Raw genomic sequence first — 19,801 nt, forward strand, 5'->3', positions numbered from 1 at the left:
CTTTCACTGGTCCCAGTCAGCATGACTAGTGGTCAGGGTGATGGGAGTTGCAGTCCGGCAACATCTGGAAGGCCAGAGGTTCCGTATCCTTGTGGTAGCCCATCAACAGCTGTGCACTTGCAAGCAGTAGCTGACATTTCCCCTTCTTCCACCTCTTAACAGTCACTGGTAATGACTTTCATACACATTCAGTGTCGATCCTGCCCTAGTAGCACCTCAGTGGCCATCCTTGGAAATAATGCTATGAGCAGCTCATAGAAACACTGTTTTAGAACTCTCTTTAAGGCTCATTGGTAATAAGGCAGGCAACATTCCTCTTCAATAAGCAAATCAATAACTCTCTGCAAAGACGAAATACATTATACACTAACAGTCCATCAGCCAATCTGCTGGTTCATAGCACAATCCGATTCAAGTTTACTCAGAAATAAGTCTAAGACCTGCTATGTATGTGTGTTTAGCACTGCAGCATCCATTGTACAAGCATATGGAGTTGTCAGGTGAAGCATCCTTCCCAAATAGAGGTAATCAGGCAATGAGGAGGGTACCTCACAATCTGTGTTGTTGGGTTTTTTTTGGACACTGCTTCTCTCCATCCTCCTCCTGCTGCTCCTCCCATGTTCACTCGCAGTGTTTGGGAAATTGCAAAATCGTCCCTCCTTTCCCTGTCCTTAGTTTGAGGTCTATAAGTGCCATCGGCTCTATACTGTATTACTGTATTGTTCAACCAGAAGTATAGCAAGCCATAGTAGACATTATTGAAGAGCACAAATCCATTCCTACCCTTTGCATAAATCCAGCCCCTCTTCTAGGAATGAGGAACTTGTGGACCATTGTCTGAATATCGTTCCCACTATCCTTGCCCATTTGTTTTGCTGGCACTACAGTGGCTAATAGGAGTTATAATCTAAGGAAGTTTGGAGGGTCACAGATCCCCTATTCCTTGTCTAGCCTTTCTACTCTTTCTTCTTTTTCATGCATAGAAGATCCACAGGACCTTTGGACTCCTTTGATCCTGTGACACGTGGCCCAAGAGTGGTCCAACCATAAAAACCATTGTCCAGTGGTCCAACCATAAAAACCATTGATCGCTTCAGAATAGTCTTGATATGTTTCTCTTAAAACTCATGAGATGTAGCAAGCCCACGTTCCTTTGTAGGTAGCAAACTGCACACAGAACTGTCTGAAAAAGATAAAAAATTAGGGATTGGTTCCCTAAACCACAAAGAGGCACACCTCTGAACCCCCTCCTTAACATATGTCACACCTTAGCTGTCCCTCTTGCAACTGCTGTCACTGCTTGAAAACCAGTCAAGTCTAAACAGTACTTGGTAGATGCATAGCAAAAGGTCATGGAGAGGAAACAAAGGCCTTGTTTCAGTTCATGCACTGCTGGAGAATGCATTTTCTTATCTCCCTTTTCTGCCACCTTCCCATCCATGCCATGATTAGCATAGAATTAAAAAGCTTAACGTATACATTTTTGATACCCCGGTGATCTCCCCACCCCTCAAAAGCACAGCTGTTCTGAATATAGACATGGCTCGTTTCTGTTTATCCTTCGTTTCAAATTGAAGAGAGAACTTTATTTAACAAGCAATTCTTACCTTTTTTTTTTTTGCAGCTTGCAGGTGCTGGTATTCTGCTTCCACAAATAATTCTAAATATATAGACTCATTGGACACCTTTAATGCAAAAATAGATTTTCATTAGTTTTAAAAATTAGGCAACATGGATCCATCCTTTACAAATAAGATATGCAGAGGAAAAGGAAAGATACTTTTCAGCAACAAGTGTAACAGTATATCTAAAAGGACTGTTAAAAGGACTGCAAGTTTAGCAGTTAACATTCCTAACAATTGGCCATTTTGCACGTTAACTAGGTCTCAAGGAGAATGTGCAGAAAAATCCTTCCACAAAGAGGGTATTGTGCACATTTCCCAGCCAATATACACAATCTCCAAAAGGCCTTTGGGAGTGTGCATAGCTCAACAGCATTTTGTACATTCTCCAGTCTCCAAAGAACATACCATTTCCCCTTACTACCGTATTTTTCACCCCATAAGACGCACCGGCCCATAGGACGCACCTAGTTTTTTGGGGGGGAAATAAAGGGGAAAAAATTATTTCCCCCCCCCAGGTGCACTGCGCTAATCCCGAAGCTTGGGGCGTGCGGAGCTCAGCGCGCCCCAAGCTTCTGGGTGCCGGCAAGCAGTCCGCTAGCCCTGGGAGAGCCGCGCAGCTCTCCCAGGGCTAGCGGACCGCTGCGCTAATCCCGAAGCTTGGGGCATGCGGAGCTCAGCGTGCCCCAAGCTTCTGGGTGCCGGCAAGCAGTCCGCTAGCCCTGGGAGAGCCGCGCGGCTCTCCCAGGGCTAGCAGACCGCTGCGCTAATCCTGAAGCTTGGGGCGTGCAGAGCTCAGTGCGCCCCAAGCTTCTGGGTGCCGGCAAGCAGTCTGCTAGCCCTGGGAGAGCAGCGCGGCTCTCCCAGGGCTAGCGGAGCGCTGCGCTAATCCCGAAGCTTGGGGCGTGTGGAGCTCAGCGCGCCCCAAGCTTCTGGGTGCAGGCAAGCTCTCCGCTAGCCCTGGGAGAGCTGGGTCTCCCACAGCTAGCGGATAGCTTCCTGAAGCCTGGAGAGCGAGAGGGGTCGGTGCGTATGGACCCCCCTCACTCTCCAGGCTTCAGCGAAAGCCTGCATTCGCCCCATAAGATGCACCCACATTTCCCCTTCATTTTTGGAGGGGAAAAGGTGCGTCTTATGGGGCAAAAAATACGGTACTTCTTCAAAAGTAGGTATGGACATAATACACCATCTACTCAGTGGAGAAAAAGCAGCAGATTATAGAATCCAAATAATAATGTTGTTGATGGACATATTTTAACCATGACATAGAAGTGGAATCCTTCAGTTTTGCTTAGCAAACTTAGGCCTCAGTTTGTCATGTGACAAACACAGTGAAGGTGGTCTGTGATGTGAATAATTATTTTTTAGAACATGTGAAACCCTGGCCTAGACGCTTACAGAAAAGCAACTGAGTATTACTGAGAAGAAGGGGACGACAGAGGACGAGATGGTTGGAGAGTGCTCTTAAAGCTATGAACATGAGTTTAACCAAACTGCGGGAGGCAGTGGAAGACAGGAGTGCCTGGCGTGCTCTTGTCCATGGGGTCACGAAGAGTTGCCTGGTGTGCTCTTGTCCATGGGGTCACGACTAAACAACAACACTATTGTGAATCTGACCTGCATTAGAGTGTGCACATGAATCACACCAGGAAAAGTTGGTAGCTTTGCCAGTATTTTCAATGGTCAGGCAAAGGAAGAGTCTCCCAAAATAAATAAGGGAGAGTTGGGAAGTTGAAACAGGCTTCACAGTGCTATTGCTTTGAAACTAAGGCTGGAAAAGAAAACAATTATGAGGTTGAAGAACACAACAGGTATAGCCTAAGAGATTTTGATGAAGATACCATTTCGGGAGAAAACTGAAAAGCGGAAGGAGGGGGGATTAAAATACCTTATTCACAAGGGAACTCTCTCTCTCTCTCTCTCTCCCTCCCTCCCTCCCCCCTCTCTCAACCTGTGGAATTAATAATTTGTCACCAGTAGTTCATTTCCAATCTTGCCAGCAGATTAGCTGCTTGTCTGAGCTCCTGAAATGGGAATGATGAGGCTCTGAAGAGATTAAGGTATTTCCTGATTAGCTCATTTGTTCTAGTCTACTACAGCTTAATGAGAACTTACTACTCAGATCAGAGATTCAATGTTTCTTCACAGGTAACAGTGTTCTGTATTCTCACACCGCATGGGATAGAGGAAGGCTGCTAAGCTTGGGTACTCCACTTTTGAATGAGATGTACAGAAAACATTTCTTGGTTGCAATACCTGATTAAAATCAAAGTGACAGAAACATCGTTTCTGGAAAGACAGACACCACTGAATCACTGTGGCAGTGGACATGTGAAATGGAAAAACTGAGAGCTTTATTTGAATAAAGCTGTTTTCATCATTATTGGATGGAAGAGGCACTCATATGGCTAGAAGAAAGCAACTTCTATTTGGAGAAAACTATAGTGATGAACGTATGCAATCAACTTCAACAGAAAAAAGTTCCCATGTGGTTATCATTTCCTGCCATTTCCCCACTAAGTCAGTGCTGGGGAATTTATGTGGTGCCATCACCCCTGAGCATTGGTCATGCAGACTGAGGCTTAATGAAGTTGGAGTTGTGCGCACAGGTACAGTGAGCCCCCGACCAGTGGGGGGCCATGACACAGGAAGAAGTAATAGACCCAAGACAAACATATTGGGATCAAACAGGCCACAACTTTATTGATCACAGGTGCCAGTAGGTTTTGGCATAGGCATTGAATGTATATCCCAAAACATCCCACCCATCTGCTGGCTGCTTATTTCGCAGGGAGAATCCTGGGTTAAGGTCTGCCCAATGACATACATCACATCAGGGTGATCCCTCAAAGACTGCCATAATGGGGGGTGCTATAGCCCAATGTCCTCCATTTGGGCATCCAGACAGAAGCACCTCCTCCTGGACTCCATTAACTGGGTATCCGGTTTCCTTGAAGTGGGGGATAGGGCTCCCAACCCCCGGCCCCCCACCTCAACTAAGAATCCTATTATCATCATATCATCATCATCATCAATTGAATTTATATACTGCCCTATACCTGGGGGTCTCAGGGTGGTTCACAGAATAAAATCAAGATATAAAATCACAAAATGCATAATAAAATTAGAAACAACAGCCCAATAGCACCCCCCAAAAAACCCCCACATTTTAAAAGGGCATAGGATGTAAATCAGATCAACCAAAGGCCCAGTTAAAAAGGAACATTTTTGCCTGGCACCTAAAGGTATATCATGAAGGCACCAGGCAAACTTCCCTGGGGAGTGCATTCCACAGACAGGGAGCCACTGCAGAGAAGGCCCGTTCTCATGTTGCCATCCTCCAGACCCCTCGAGGAGGAAGCACACGAAGAAGGGCCCCAGAAGATGATCTCAGAGTCTGGGTAGGTTCATATGGAAAGAGACGGTCCTTGAGGTTTTTGTGGTCCTGAGTCCCAACCCAATGCCTTATCTTCCCACAAGCTGCGACAATTACTATGAGGTAGACAAAAACCTCAGACAGTCCCAATTTGTCGGCAGGCAAATTCTTCCCTGTTCTCAAATTGAGTGACTGAATATTTCCATAGTAAGGTCTTAAGCATGAACTGCATGCTCACTTTGGGGCAAAGCCAAACATTTCACATAGGATGGGAGAGAGGGAAATCCAGTGCCAACAGAGCTGGTGAGGCCGGGCGAGGCCCACTTACTGTAAATGCCCGAAGAGTGGACCAGAGTGAAGCCGGCGTGAGGTGGGGGGCAAAGTTTCCATTCTAGCCCATCCACATTTGACCCAGCCCAGTGTGGCCAGCTGAAGAGGAAGTAACATCCTCATCCAACTGTGTGTGAACCAGGAGATGACTCTGGCTTGGCTGCAGCCGTACCAGGCCACAATGGCCACCTGCCGTCAGGATGACAGTAAATCTGTTTTTGTGCCCTTAGGTGTAGAGGAAGCCATTCAATAACCAGTTTTGAAGGAAGGTACAAATGCCCAGTGGGGTTTTGCTGATGGAACCAGGAGGGTATGCGTCTTGCCCTTCACCTCAGGCAGCAAAATATGTTTGGTCTGCCATGGCACCTCCTTCTGGGCAGGGCAGATCAAGAAAGCCTTGATGGTCCAAACACACAGCAAAATACCTGTGTCCACATGCTGTACATCTGGTAGCTAGATGAACTGAAGAAGGCCTCAGAAGGAGAGAATCATAAGATGTGGGCAGGATACTATTTGGGAGTTGACTTTTTTTGATGACATATTATACCTGATGGGTATTCACAGGTTGGCTGTACTAAATCAGTGGATGAGAGAAAACACAGTTATGCAATCAAAGCGGAGCTGTGTAAAAAACAGAGGACCCTTGAAGCCTGGTGCTGTATCAGATTCAAAACATGGTACTTTTAACAGGTTGAACTTGTAACTGTGTTCATCTAAATCAGTGAAATACATTTCCAATTAACTTTGTAATCAGTCAGTCACATCTGATATATTTATAAACCATTTCTGTGACAAAAAAATGTTGCAGAAACACTAATCATTTTCCCCCATATGCAATTTTATGTATTCTGTGTGAATTATTTCCCCATGCTTGCCATTTTATTCTATATCCCCCAAAGATCCTTAATGAGCTATGCTAGCTATGTGCCTCAGGCAGAAATGGTTGAAGCCTCGTGATGTGCTGACAGTAATTAATTTATGGCAAATTGTAGTAGGGCACAGAATGTGTGAGAGTCTTTGCCTAACAAGTTGCAATTTGGCTCGGGAGTATAAAAATGGACCCACTACAGTGTGAACAATGCTGAAGGCAGCATTTTCCGTCATCTCACCTGGGAGTAATGACTTTTTCTTACCCTGTAGGCACCTCAAGTGTGACACATTTTGGTTCCTCCTGCTCCCTGCTTAAGTCAGGTTCCCTTGGGCTGTATTTCCCCCCACCCCACCCTGTTCCACAGCCTCCTAATGCAGGGTGTATTTGGATAGGAAAGATCCTGTTTGAATGCAAATTATTGAAAGAGTTTATCTTAAGGTATCTTCACCTTAAGTTCACCAATCCTATTTGCCATCTTAAACAGCAGATGCAAACTTAGGCTCAGAAATTATGCTAAATTTCTCTTATCTCCTAAATGCTGAGGAGGCATAACTTGTCCAGGATGAAATGGGAGCACAGAGAATAAGAAGACTATTTGCACAGACTAATAAAGAAAGGTTTTGTTAAGAAAAACACCAAAAAACACAGAGGTAATAGAGGCAGCATACATGCCATAAATTTACCAATGCTTTATTTTCTGGGGGTACTCAATGACACACAATACTGGCACCTTTCCCCCCAAATGTTAAAAGTGTGGCACTTACTATAACAACTTCATGGTGAGTACCAGCACCTTTTTCTTATTTTTTAAAAAACAAAACCACTGTTACTGGCTATTATCCAGCCCCAAATAATACTTGGATTATTTTTTTTTTGCTTTATCCCCCACAGAACTACAACTCCCAGCACCCTTAACAAACTGAAGTTCCCAGGATTCTTTGGGCGGGGAATTTAAAATGTGCTTAAAATGTATGGTGTGTATGCAGCTTTGAGGGCTAACAGGTATAAAAAGAAGACACTCTATATGGTGTATTTGCAATGGGATAAATAAATAATAAAAATGCTTGCACACAACAGCATTGAATACATATTTCTCCAATGTAAATTACAGTGGGGTGTATTTGTGTGTGTGTGTGTGTGTGAGAGAGAGAGAGAGAGAGAGAGAGAGAGAGAGAGAGAGAGAGAGAGACATACCCACACCCACTTTTGTTTCTGGGTGCAACCATTGCTGCCATGCATTCCTCAACACATTATCCCCAGTGGAATGTGACTCTGTTTTAGATTTTCCCAAATGTTGCTTGCATGCTATACATCCATACATATATATTTGTGGAGCTATCAAATCTTCTGCATTGCAAAAAATGTTCAAATGTTTGTTTGTCCATCTCTATGAGCTGGAATCTCTGCTAACATTATTTATTGTTCATAACAATAATAACAATAATAATAGTAGTTTTATATTAACAACATCCGTAAAACCAAACATAAGAAGCGCAGCATTTCAACAATGCAGGTAGTTGAGGGCATGTATTGAAAACAACCTTATGTTCTTCTTCTGTGCTTTCTTTCAGATGTACTCAGCAGTTAAATGTGTATCACAGTTCTGTGTCTGGATTTGCAAACTGTCACGAATTCCAGAGAACACCTTGAACCAGCACTTCTCTCATTTCCTTTATGATCCACATAAGTCATAAAATTGCACCAGTCCAAGGTGTCTGCTAGCACTCTCAACAGCCACAATCTCGCCAACTTTGACCACATGCCGCAGAAGCTCTGTGAGCAAGTCTGTTTGATGGAGGATACAACTTCTACCCGATACATTGTTACAGTCGTGCAGATAAGCAGAAAAGCAGATCAAAATACCAAGTTTGTAATCATATACGAAACCTTGCTTCTTGTTTTCTGAAGAGCATGAGCTACAGTCTCTTTGGGATTCCAAGGATGTTCAGAACAGTTTTCCTTCTTGTTCAATTTTAATAGATCACTCTTGATAAGCAGACCATCAGAATGATTTAGGGCATCAAAGCGTTCTCTCTCTCTACTCCTATGAAATATTTTGAAAGTACTGTCTAAGGAAGGAATAATGAATGTTGAGAGTTTTATTTTAATGCACTTGTGAATGTCTAGCTTGAATCACTTTTTTTAAAAACCTATCCTTCAATGTTCTCATACCCATAGGATAAACTCCTTTCATTCTTATGTGACTGCCATTGTTATATGACTGCCATTAAATAATCTCCATTCCTTCATACAAGAGAGATCTTCTCATGATCTCTTCCTTCCAAAGAACGGTATGATTGGCAGTTGTGCTTCTCACAACCTTTTGTTTTGCTGAGGATATGAACATAAAGGTCTTTCTGTCATGTTTCTGTAATCAACAAAAGTCTACAGGCATGTAAACCCTTGAGATTGCTTTCCTTTCCTTTCATAACATGGCATTTCATTTAAATTTATGGGCTCAGCTGTCTGGCTGAGTGAAAAGTGTTTTGTTAATTTCCAGTTTCAACCATCTTAACTTGAGAAATAAAAAAAGAAAGAAGAAAGAGAGTGGGTAATAATATAGGAATGAAACTTTTCACTTCCCATCAGCGGAACTATGGGGAAACATTTCTAACTGCAGTTTTCTGACCTAAATGTTTCAATGGGATTTGTAACTCTGTTTCTCAGGAAAAAGAATTCCTCATCTATAAATGATCACAATATCACTAAGGAAAAAAAGAAAGTTTAAAATATTCCAATATTATGGTAATACTATGGTAATACTATAAGGTTACCCACCATTATTTCACCATGATGTAAATTATGGTGTGAAGCGAACGTGAGTCCATTAGTCCATTTCACCATTTTACCTTGGTCCATTTTACTTCAGAGGAAGCATATTGGGCTGAGTCAAAGTGACTGCTTACAGCACAATAATGCAATGATATTTTTCAAAAATATCCTCCTATTGAGGGAGATAAACCATGGAATGAAAGCATCGAACAGCTAGGTTATCCTATATTTACAATCTTTAAATAGCATAATGGCACGGGCATTTTTGAAAGACTCTGGTAGAGCAGATGGCATATCCTGTGATATCCCTGGGTACCTTTAGCTATCTTCTTGGTCCAGAAAGGAACAGTTCATCCTGAAGCTACCAAACAGAACATAAGTCAAGGTATGCCAAGGCCTTTGAGATGACTACTTAGTACCTGCCCATAACATGCTGCATCACCTTGCGCAGGAAGATGTTACGTACCAACTGGATCCTTAGTAAGTCTCTCAGCCCCATGAAGACACTGTTCTCACAGAGGACTATGCTTAACTCAGTCTAAAGGAAACAATGTATTACTATTTCAGTATGGCACCTTCTCAATATGGTTTTTCTATGGCTATTTTCTTAGCTGTCTCTTTATCCCAGCGTTGACAGTCTTTGGACAAAATGTCCAGATCCAGATAAGCTTAGTGGCCTTTAGATCTTCCCATCAACACATTTCTTTCCCAGGGTCCGAAGCCAAAATGTTATACTCATAGATAATCTGAAGTAGTACTGAATAGTGCCCAATGCCAGATTGTAATAATGCACATTATCTATGATCATTTCCAATGAGCAGCTCTCTTTGGGTTATTAGGTTGCTAAGAGATAGGAAGATAAGAGATCATTGAGCTCCTTTCTGATACATATAGATGCCCAATTATTTAATCATTTGCTCCCAAGTGCAGTTCTTATGAAGTTTAAATTTAAAAGGGAACAAACACTATCGAGCGAAACAGAAGGCTAGATGGCGAAAGTGAATGATTGCCCTTTATCAGCCCACTAGGAGAGCTAGATTAAAGAGCTGGCGGTTTTAAAATTCATATCGGTTACATTGGATCCTGTCCAGGTTTTTCAGGGAAGGGATTGTTGCATCATAATTTATGGAGATTAGATGTAGAAAACGGAATGTGGTAATAACCGTTTTATGACCTTGTAACAAGGCTTAGTAACTTTTGGGAACAGCCAGCTGAGACCATATAACTAATGTAGACACACCGACCAATATATTTAGGCTTGATAGTTTAATGTTAGCTACTAGAGTAAATGGCTTGGGACATATATATATATATATATATAAAATTTGAGATCACAGGGAATGCACAAGGGGATTCAGACAGCACTGAGGTTTAAAAGAGATCCATCAATGTTGCTTATGCCAAACAGATGGAAGACGACTAAGTATCTGGGATAAGGGTGATGATTATGTAGGCATTTCCCCCCCAGTTTTGTCAAATCAGTGATCTCAACTGGGGATCTCTGGCTGTGATGAATAGTTTCTACGGCAAGGTTATACCTTCACCTGAAAAGCTTGCGCTATCTGACCAACAGAAGTTAGTCAGATAAAAGTGATTACTTTCCCCCATTTTGACCAGATGGCATTAGAAACAAGTGTTTTGTGAAGATGAACCTTAAACTGGAAATGAATTCAATGAAGATATCTTTATTAGAGCAAAGAAGTGGAAGAGGCTTGATGATTCACCTTGTCCAGTCTCCTACAACACTGGGAATAGATACAGGCCGGCAGTGCCTGCCTACAAAACAATTCCACCACATCATTTGTGTGTGAAAATCATTCTCTTGCTCAGGTAAGGACTGCTTTCCGTAGCCCTGCCTGGGTCCTTCCTTCCTGAATGTGTGGTCTGCCGGGTGCCCACCTGTTTGGTTGAATGAACCAACCAAAACCTGGGTGTTTCCTATGTAGTGAATCAGGGTGAAGATCCAAGCCTCCAGACTTCACTCAGGCCCACTTGCTGGACATTTAGGCAGGTCACACCTCTTCCAGGCAGCTCAGCCAGAGTCAGGGCAGAATGGGCGCCAATACACACAGGGGTCAGGAGTGCGAATCCTATGCAAAACAGCCATTGCCTGTACAGTGTTACCTCGGGTTAAGAACTTAATTTGTTCTGGAGGTCTGTTCTTAACCTGAAACTGTTCTTAACCTCAGTTACCACTTTAGATATCTGTTGGAAGCCACCCAGAGTGGCTGGGGAAACCCAGCCAGATGGGCGGGGTATAAATTATTATTATTATTATTATTATTATTATTATTATTATTATTGATAATGGGGCCTCCTGCTGCCGCCGCACCACCACCGCACGATTTCTGTTCTCATCCTTTAAAGTTCTTAACCTGAGGTACTATTTCTGGGTTAGTGGAGTCTGTAACCTAAAGCAACTGTAACCTGAAGCGTCTGTAAGCCGAGGTACCACTGTACATTTTAAGCCTGCTTTCTTTCCACTTGAATTCACTGCTTCTTGTCCTTTCCTCAGAGACAATGGAACCAGAATTTGTCACAGTTATTTAGGTCAGCCTTTTAAATATTTGAATGCATATTTAATCTTCTCCCCCTGCCCATGTATGTATGCATGTGCAGTTTCTTCCACTTTTCCTGATATTGCAAAATCATACCATTGTGTTTATCACATTTTTCTGAGCTTTCCCTAGATTATTTATTTATTTGAACCATTTTTATACTGCTGAACCGCAGTAGTCCCTAAACGATTAACTAACAAAAACGTGGGCGTTTGACCTATATATATCTTTCTATGGTCATACTTCAAAACGTTTTCCATCTAAATGGCAGTATTTGTAAAGTGATTCAAAAGCAGAAATACTATAAAAACTGGTGATAAAAGAGGAACAATGTCATCAGTTTAGTGCAAGTAAGCAAACATATGATCGAAGCTGGAGTATTAACTCCCTAGTGATCACTACAGTTTATCTTTTAAACCACAATACAGTGGTATCTCAGGTTACATACACTTCAGGTTACATATGCTTCAGGTTACAGACTCCGCTAACCCAGAAATATTACCTCGGGTTAAGTACTTTCCTTCAGGATGAGAACAGAAATCATGCTCCAGCAGCGTGGTAGCAGCAGGGGGCCCCATTAGCTAAAGTGGTCTTCAGGTTAAGTCCGGACCTCCGGAACGAATTAAGTACTTAACCTGAGGTACCACTGTACTTTGGAAGCAGTTGGTGTAGAAATGTATACAAGAATTCATTAAGCCCCTACATTTCCCCCTCAATTATAAGCATTTTATAAATATGAAGACACGTAATCTAAAGGTAACATAATTTGCTCTAGTGGCTAATATTTTGAAAGTCAGCAAGTTCACATGATGTATGGAACTCAAAGAGAGTTTGCTGATCCCAACTATTGTTAATGCTTAGGACTCAGAAGCTGGACAGTTGGGAGTTTCCACCAAGGGAGAGAAATAATTTGAAATTGACTGAAGGCTTCAGATAAGTGTTAAGGTAACTAGCCAGCATTTGCCCATGTGACAAAAAATATATAACAGCAAATAGTAGGTTGGCATTTGGCCTGATTGACAGTATCAATAAGTTATTGGAGGGGAAGTGTCAATCTGTCCTTCTCGCAGGGTATTTAAACTAATCTGAAGCATCGATAGAGCGGATCAATCTTTTCTTCTAGGTCTGACAAGTCTACACTGATGGGAATCCAGGTTACGAGTGAAGCTTCCTACCTGTCGATTCTAAGGAAAAGTGCACTGACTGAAATTCACCTGGGTACAATATGTGGGCCTCAGTTTTCTGTACCCTGGTATACGTCCACAACAGAACACATAGTCCAACTAACACCACTAACTGCTGCATTCGGTTTCTTTGGGATAGACAGCAAGCTATGCTCATAAATAAGCTTTTTTCAGGCTAAAAGAAATCATATCAAGGTGTAGAATTTTTGGATCCGCTGTTTTGTGAGTATATTTTTGGTGTGATGTTTTTCAATTGTGTTTAATGCTTTAAAGTGTTACATTGTTGTAACACTTTGGGGTGAAGGGTGGGTAATAAATTTAAATTTATTATTATTAATAATATTCTCCCAATTTCATAATCCTCCATTTAGTTCTGATCTTTCCATTCAAGTCCAATTTACCTTGAAGTCTTATTATTAATACGTTGCAGATCTTTCCCCATGCTTCTTGTGTACAAAACAAAAAGGAAACTGCCTTATTAAATTTACGTTTCCCAAGATTTATTTGACAAGCCTCTAGAGCTCAACCTGCAAACATGCTCTAAAAATGATGTATAAAGATTAGACGTGAAAAGGAAATGTGCAGAAATTTCAAAATATGTCAACCATACAGAATTTCAAACATGATCAAATGTTGCATTTGCATATAAAATATAAAAGCAGAAGATGAAATTAATTTGCACCATATAAACTAGACTTTTGAAATCAAACTCAAATCAATAAAAAGTGCTTGAGAATTCCTGCCACTCACCCCAGAATTAATTTTCAAGGAGAAACAACATATCAATATGGTGTGGTGTCATTAGCAAGGTATATCAACCTATATTTTTTTAGTAAACCCAATTAGAAAGAGAAATGGTTTCCAATCTACACCGTATCACATTATAGCTTTCTGAAGTAATGCTGCTCTCCTTTAGGCTGGGATTTGGATGTGAGGCACAACGATTACAGACCCTATCATTTCTGACATTGTTTGCCTCTGGACTGAAAAGTACAATCAGACAAGAAATAGCTTCTGCTTCTCACCCCTGCCTTTTCTTTAAAATTCCTGCAGAAGGATCAGATTATAGAATGGTGGTATCTCTCGGCTGTACTCAGGATCTTATGAGGAGACAGCTATTTTAGTATTATTTTAAGTTAGACATTTCCTGGCTCTGGAAATCTGAGCTATTACTAGCTGAAAAAAATGCTTTGCCAGGTCCACTGCCACTACAAATTCATTTAATTAAGTGGAACTCTTCTCATTTACACCAAGATAGGTTTGAAGTTGTACTTAAATGAATGTTCCATTTCAATAGTAAGCCAGCATTTTATTAATTTTTTTCCCATTGGCCATCTCTTCTCTCCTATTTTTTAAATATAAGCATTTACAAACGAACAATTCTATACTGATGTGACTGAGATCTTTCAAGTTTTTAACTAACTCATCAGTTTATGACAAGATTGTGTCATCCATCAATCATTTCAGGGATGTAAAGAATGTGTTGTCCTTTTTATTTTACCTGGAATGTAGATCAGTCATTGTAGATCACTGATCTTCAAGTGGTGGGTTGGGACCCATACTTGGTTACTAGGCCTTGGTCAGGACCTAAAGTGAGTTACAACAGCCACTCTACCACTGTACAAATACATGTCCTTCCCTTCATGCATGTTTAGCTTAGAGGTTAGTGTTGGGTTTCTATGAGACTAAATTCCTCCAAGGAGCAAGGAGTGAAAGGAAATGGCCAACTGCAGAACATGGAAGGTTAATCATGACTGAGATATTTTGTGTTGTGAGCTTATATCTGAGAGGTCTCATCCTTCCCTACAGATCCTCCTAGGTGCTAATCAGCAGAGGGAGCCATCTTGGTAGTTCTGCTGCCCTCTGAAGTTCAAAGTGGTGGCTCAGAAAGGCTGACAGCCCCTATGTTGTGGAATTCACTCCTCACAGAAGTGTTTCTGATGCCTTCACTATACAGCTTTGGGTCTTTTGAAGGTGCACCTTTCAACCCTGGCCTTTGACACTTGAGGTATGTGTTTTCAGCACCCACCCCGTTCTTGTAATTTATTTTAACTGTTTTAATTCTGAATTTTAAATTGTTGGAGCCTGCCTTGGAACTTGCTAGTAAGGGTGTATCTTGTGGGATACACATGGGATACCCAACCAAAGATATCAACTGAGCATAATCAGTTTCCACAAACTGAAGTTTGACCAGGGTGGTGATCTGCAAATGAAAGCAATACACTTCTGTTGCGTACATCCACATGAAAAGTACTGAAAAGTGCAGAGAAAGCTGGTGAAAGCATACACCAACTCTGTGTGTCTGACTCTGCGTGACCCCATGGACCAGAGCACGCCAGGCACTCCTGTCTTCCACTGCCTCCCGCAATTTGGTCAAACTCATGTTGGTAGCTTAAAGAACACTATCCAACCATCTTGTCCTCTGTCATCCCCTTCTCCTTGTGCCCTCCATCTTTCCCAACATCAGGGTCTTTTCCAGGGAGTCTTCTCTTCTCATGAGATGGCCAAAGTATTGGAGCCTCAGCTTCAGGATCTGTCCTTCCAGTGAGCACTCAGGGCTGATTGGAAAGGTTTGATCTTCTTGCAGTCCATGGGACTCTCAAGAGTATCCTCCAGCACCATAATTCAAACCCCCTCTGAGATCTTAGCAAATCAAAGCAAGAATTTAGGTTGCAATCCTAGGCTGTCCCAAGGCTCATAAGACAGACTGGAATCTACTCCTCTGACACCAGAGACTTTGACTTTGAAGCCCTGGCCCAACTGACATCTGAGCTCCAGCACTGGATAAGGGTCTTCTGACAAATGGCTTGGATACAAAGACTCCAGAGCTGACCTGGTCATCTAAGTTGCCCTCCAATTGAAGATGTCATGTTCCTGAGCTTGGCTATATTTCTCCTTTCCCTCCAATTGCTGCAATGGGAGAGAACGTGGTTTTTTTAAAAAAAAATCAGAGGATTTTTTAATGCAAGATCACTCCTCCACCTTTGCTTTCATCCTGCTGGGCACAGGATAAGAAGGTGGAACTGCTGCCACCTTTCGCTCCCCTCCCTCACTTTAGGATTGCAGCTTAAATACACTACACGGGCAAAGAAAATACAGTCGGAACCTGAAGTTTTGTTTGCTGTGCTTTGTTCAGCCCCTACAAGTTATGTTTTTCAGCCCTGTTACCCCTTTTTTCTTTCTCTAAATGGCAGCCCATGAACAGGACCAATTGTTATTGCTCTTTTATGAGTGAAAAAAGTCCCTGCAAAGAAGAAACAGTATCTCCGCCTGTTTTGTACTCACTGTTTATGGCACCAGGAACCAGCTAATAGAACTCCAGGTGGCAGATATATTCCTTTTCTAAGTTCGTTGCTGCTCAGGCCATCCCTCTTCATTACTGAAGGGTGCAGTAAACGCAGCCTCGCTTTCATGGCTATTGTGTTTCACTGAGAGCCATTCTGCTTATGAGGCTGGGACCTGAGAGAGCTTGAGCATGCAGGTTGCTCGGTCTGCTTAATGGCAAAGTGCTAACAAGCCAGAGTGACACCTCCTGTCAAAGTAATGCAGCTGCAGCAGGCAAATCCATCAGTGGCCTTATTGCCATTATTTATTTATACAGAACTGGCAGGGTGCGAGGCAGTTAACAGGCGAGCCAGAAGACAAGGTGCCCGACCTGGAGAACAGAGGGAATAAATCAAATATTTCCTAAGCTTTTTATCACTCCGCCGGCGTTGCCGATTGTTTACAAAGACCATGGCTAAATAGAATAAAATGGAGAGGTGTGTTGTAGATCTACGTAATAAAGATTCAAGGCTTTTGGTGTGTTCTACTTGACTGAAGAGGCAGTGTTCGGTTGTCATGTTCAGCATTGCTGGCTGTGACAGCGCTGATAGCCTGTTAGGTATTTGAAAGGGGACTTTATAATTGAGGGTTGAATGCAAGAAAGTCTTTGTGCAAGCAGATTGACTTCCTCTCAGGTGACAGATTGAAGATGAACTGGCCTGTGTGAGGAGCAGGGCAGAGGATCCCCCAGGATGAGAGGCTGGGGGAAGAGGGGGAAGCTTCCAGGTGAGAGCTGAGGCGGCTCACTTTTCTGTGTGCAGAATAAGGGTTAAGATTTAATTTTGATAGAGGACTTTGGAATTTCCCTTTCCTCCTTTTTCCCTGTCTTTTCTTCTTTATTGTCTTCCAGAGGTGTGTGGTGAAATTTTTCACAGGGCCAGAGGCACCAGTTTGCAAGGGCAACTGGGGTGGGGGGGGGCTGATGTTGCACCCATGAGCATGTCATTGAATTTCTACTCAGTATTGATCCAGAGTAAATTCCAATGTATAGTTAGCAGAGTAAAAACTTAAACACGTTGCAAAATAGACCAGAGGCAATTAGATTTCATCCAGCAGAGCTTTACTACTACTGAAGGAAAATGAGCATAATGGTCACAAATCCAATACATTCAGGATTGGCACCGTCCGTAAGCAATCCAGTTGCAGTTGACTTAACTTAAACTTACAATAACTTATAACAAGTCTAAACCTTAACACTAAGCATACTATGTACAGAGCACCACACCAGAAGGAAAAGAGATCGAAAGAGAAAGTGAAACCCAGGCTCCTTGATATCATGGGCTGGCCCTTGAGTCTGCTAGATGACATCGCAAGGGTTTGTTGCCTTAGGAGAGGAAGAAAAATTCTCAGGGATGACTCACACCCGGACATCACCTCTTTAATCTTCTACCCTCGGGCTGGAGATATAGAAGTATAATCAGCTGTACCCACAAGCTAAAAAATAGTTTCTAACCTGTTAGCTGTGTTAGGATATTTCCGTTCCACCTTAAAAGGGAGCAGGCTTTGTGAGTCTGCGTATTTCCTGTTCACAGGATGTTTATGCTTTTCTATTACTTTCGTTTTCCCTCTCTCGGTGCCTCAACACTGACGCAGGCAGTCATGTTTTCCTCTGTTCTGACTAACGCAGAATAAACTTATGAAAAATGCTCTCCTGCGTGCATCCTTCGCTGTGCATTATCTGCTGATAAGAGCGTGCATCAGCCCTGGAATGTGGTGGCAAGCTATTTCTAGAGCTCGTGTCGCTAATTGCTGATACTGCGTGTCTACGGGAGATCAATGGACGTCCGGAGGTGACGTGGGGCCATGATGGACTTTGTCTCCCTGGCAGTATCCCAACAAGCTGTAAGGCTGTTGAATGAAAAATAACATAGTGAAATTGACTTGCGAGGTGGTGTGTTGTTCGATAAGAGATTTAGTGTTGGGGGGGAGGCTTGTTTCATTTCATTGTACACAGGTTGTACAATGAAAATAAAGGTATTATTATTATTATTATTATTATTATTATTATTATTATTGTCATCGTCCTTCTGGCCTTACTTTTCTAGTCAACATGACCTTGACAGAAGAGATAAGAGAACCAGTTTAAGCCAGCTGTAGTCAGCTTCTCTGAAGGAATAACCCAAACATCATGAAGTTTCTTTCACACAGAGAAGCTTCCAGAAGCTTCCAGAACCCTCTTGAATTAAGTAGAATAGGAAAGATCTCTACATATCAGATCAATACTTTCTGCACTAAGAAATGCAAACTGACAGAGCATTGATCCTCCTTCCCTAAGCTGGGCAGAAGCTTCCTGGGCTTTGGGAAGGAGGCACTAGGGGAACATTTAGGGGGCTAGCCTTGTCCCCCTAGTCGAATGACCACACGCCACTGAGCTAAACAGTTTCAGGTCTCTGTAAAGGCTCTACATAAAGCATCAGAGATCTAACTTGTTGAACGTCACTCTCTTCTCATAATTATATCTTCTGTATATCCATCCCTGATCAAAAGCAAAATTCTAACTAAAGGTGGAGATTCATCAGTAAAAACTTCTGAGGAACTTTGGGAAAAACAAAATAGTTTTGTTTAGTGATGGGTAAACCCAGTCCTCAGCCCAGGTAGCTTCTCAGCTTTCATTAAAGCATGTGACATTTCTGTTTCCTTTTGTCATTGGGGTTACATTTGTATATCTCAACTTGTCGGCACCAGACATCTAGCACAAAGAACCCCACATTCAGGAGACCTTTCCAAGGATGAAAGACCTTTGTTGTAATACATTTTTTTAAATTATCTGGCTAATTTCAAGACAACATAAAAAAGATAATTATAATTAAAGATAATTATATATTTTTTGTTTCATATGACTAATATTATTGTACTCAGTGGAAAAATAAGTCTTTTGACCATAGTGTGCAAATGGCTAATCAGCACATTTTGAAAGGGTAATGATTTCACATAATGAGTAACTATTATACAGTTAGCTAAATTCATTGCCACACAATGTAATGGATGAATGTGAAGTATTTTCAGATCCAAACATTCAACTACCATGTGGTGGAACACAAACTGATTGGTTTAAAATAAGAAAGCAGTACTACAATAATCTAAAATAATGTGATTTAACCAGCCTGTGTGCAAAGATTGCAACTAAAATTAATGCCTTTGGTTTTTAATTAGATTCTTCCTTGATTTTCCCACAAAGCTACAATAGAAATCTTTCCACTATCTATTGCAAATTATTATGCTGAAATTCTTGCAAATATTTCTAAGATTGGGTTTGTTCAACAGAATAAATTCAATGGATCCAATTAACTGCATTTTCTTTTTTCTTAGACCGTGGAACACAGATGGTCATGATGTTTTTAAACTTCAGCCTTCCCATCAAAGTAATGATGTATAAAATTAGCCCTGAGAAATGTATTACATTTGTATACCTGAACCCACATGCATGTTCAACTTTAAACCCAATAAAGAAGTTATCACGCCAAGAAATAGTAAAAGAATGGTTTTTTATTATTTGTTGAATTTATATACCCGGAGGTCTCAAGGTGGTTCACATAAAAAGATCACAGTATATAAAATTAAATAAAAGCAATAACCCAATAATACCTCCTTAGATGACAGAAGAGAAAGACAGAATGTAAATTATTACTATTTGTTATATGATCAGCTTTAGACAGCAAGTTGCAAAGCATGCAGGCAGCAAATAATCATTAACACGTTCAAACACCTTTATTCTATAGAATAAAAGAAAGTTCCTCTCCACTGAACTCCTGAAAGAGTGATTG

The 19,801-nt window shown here is 41.6% G+C and overlaps 1 long non-coding RNA gene across 1 annotated transcript in view; it reads left to right on the forward strand.

Annotated features, from left to right (window-relative positions):
- LOC309525497 overlaps positions 1–19,801 on the forward strand; it is a 602,601-nt gene that overhangs the window by 252,847 nt on the left and 329,953 nt on the right. The gene's annotated exons all lie outside the window — the stretch shown is intronic.

The sequence above is a fragment of the Podarcis vaucheri genome, assembly GCF_965113315.1.
Source record: "Podarcis vaucheri genome assembly, chromosome: 2".
In the NCBI taxonomy this organism is placed as follows: domain Eukaryota; kingdom Metazoa; phylum Chordata; class Lepidosauria; order Squamata; family Lacertidae; genus Podarcis; species Podarcis vaucheri.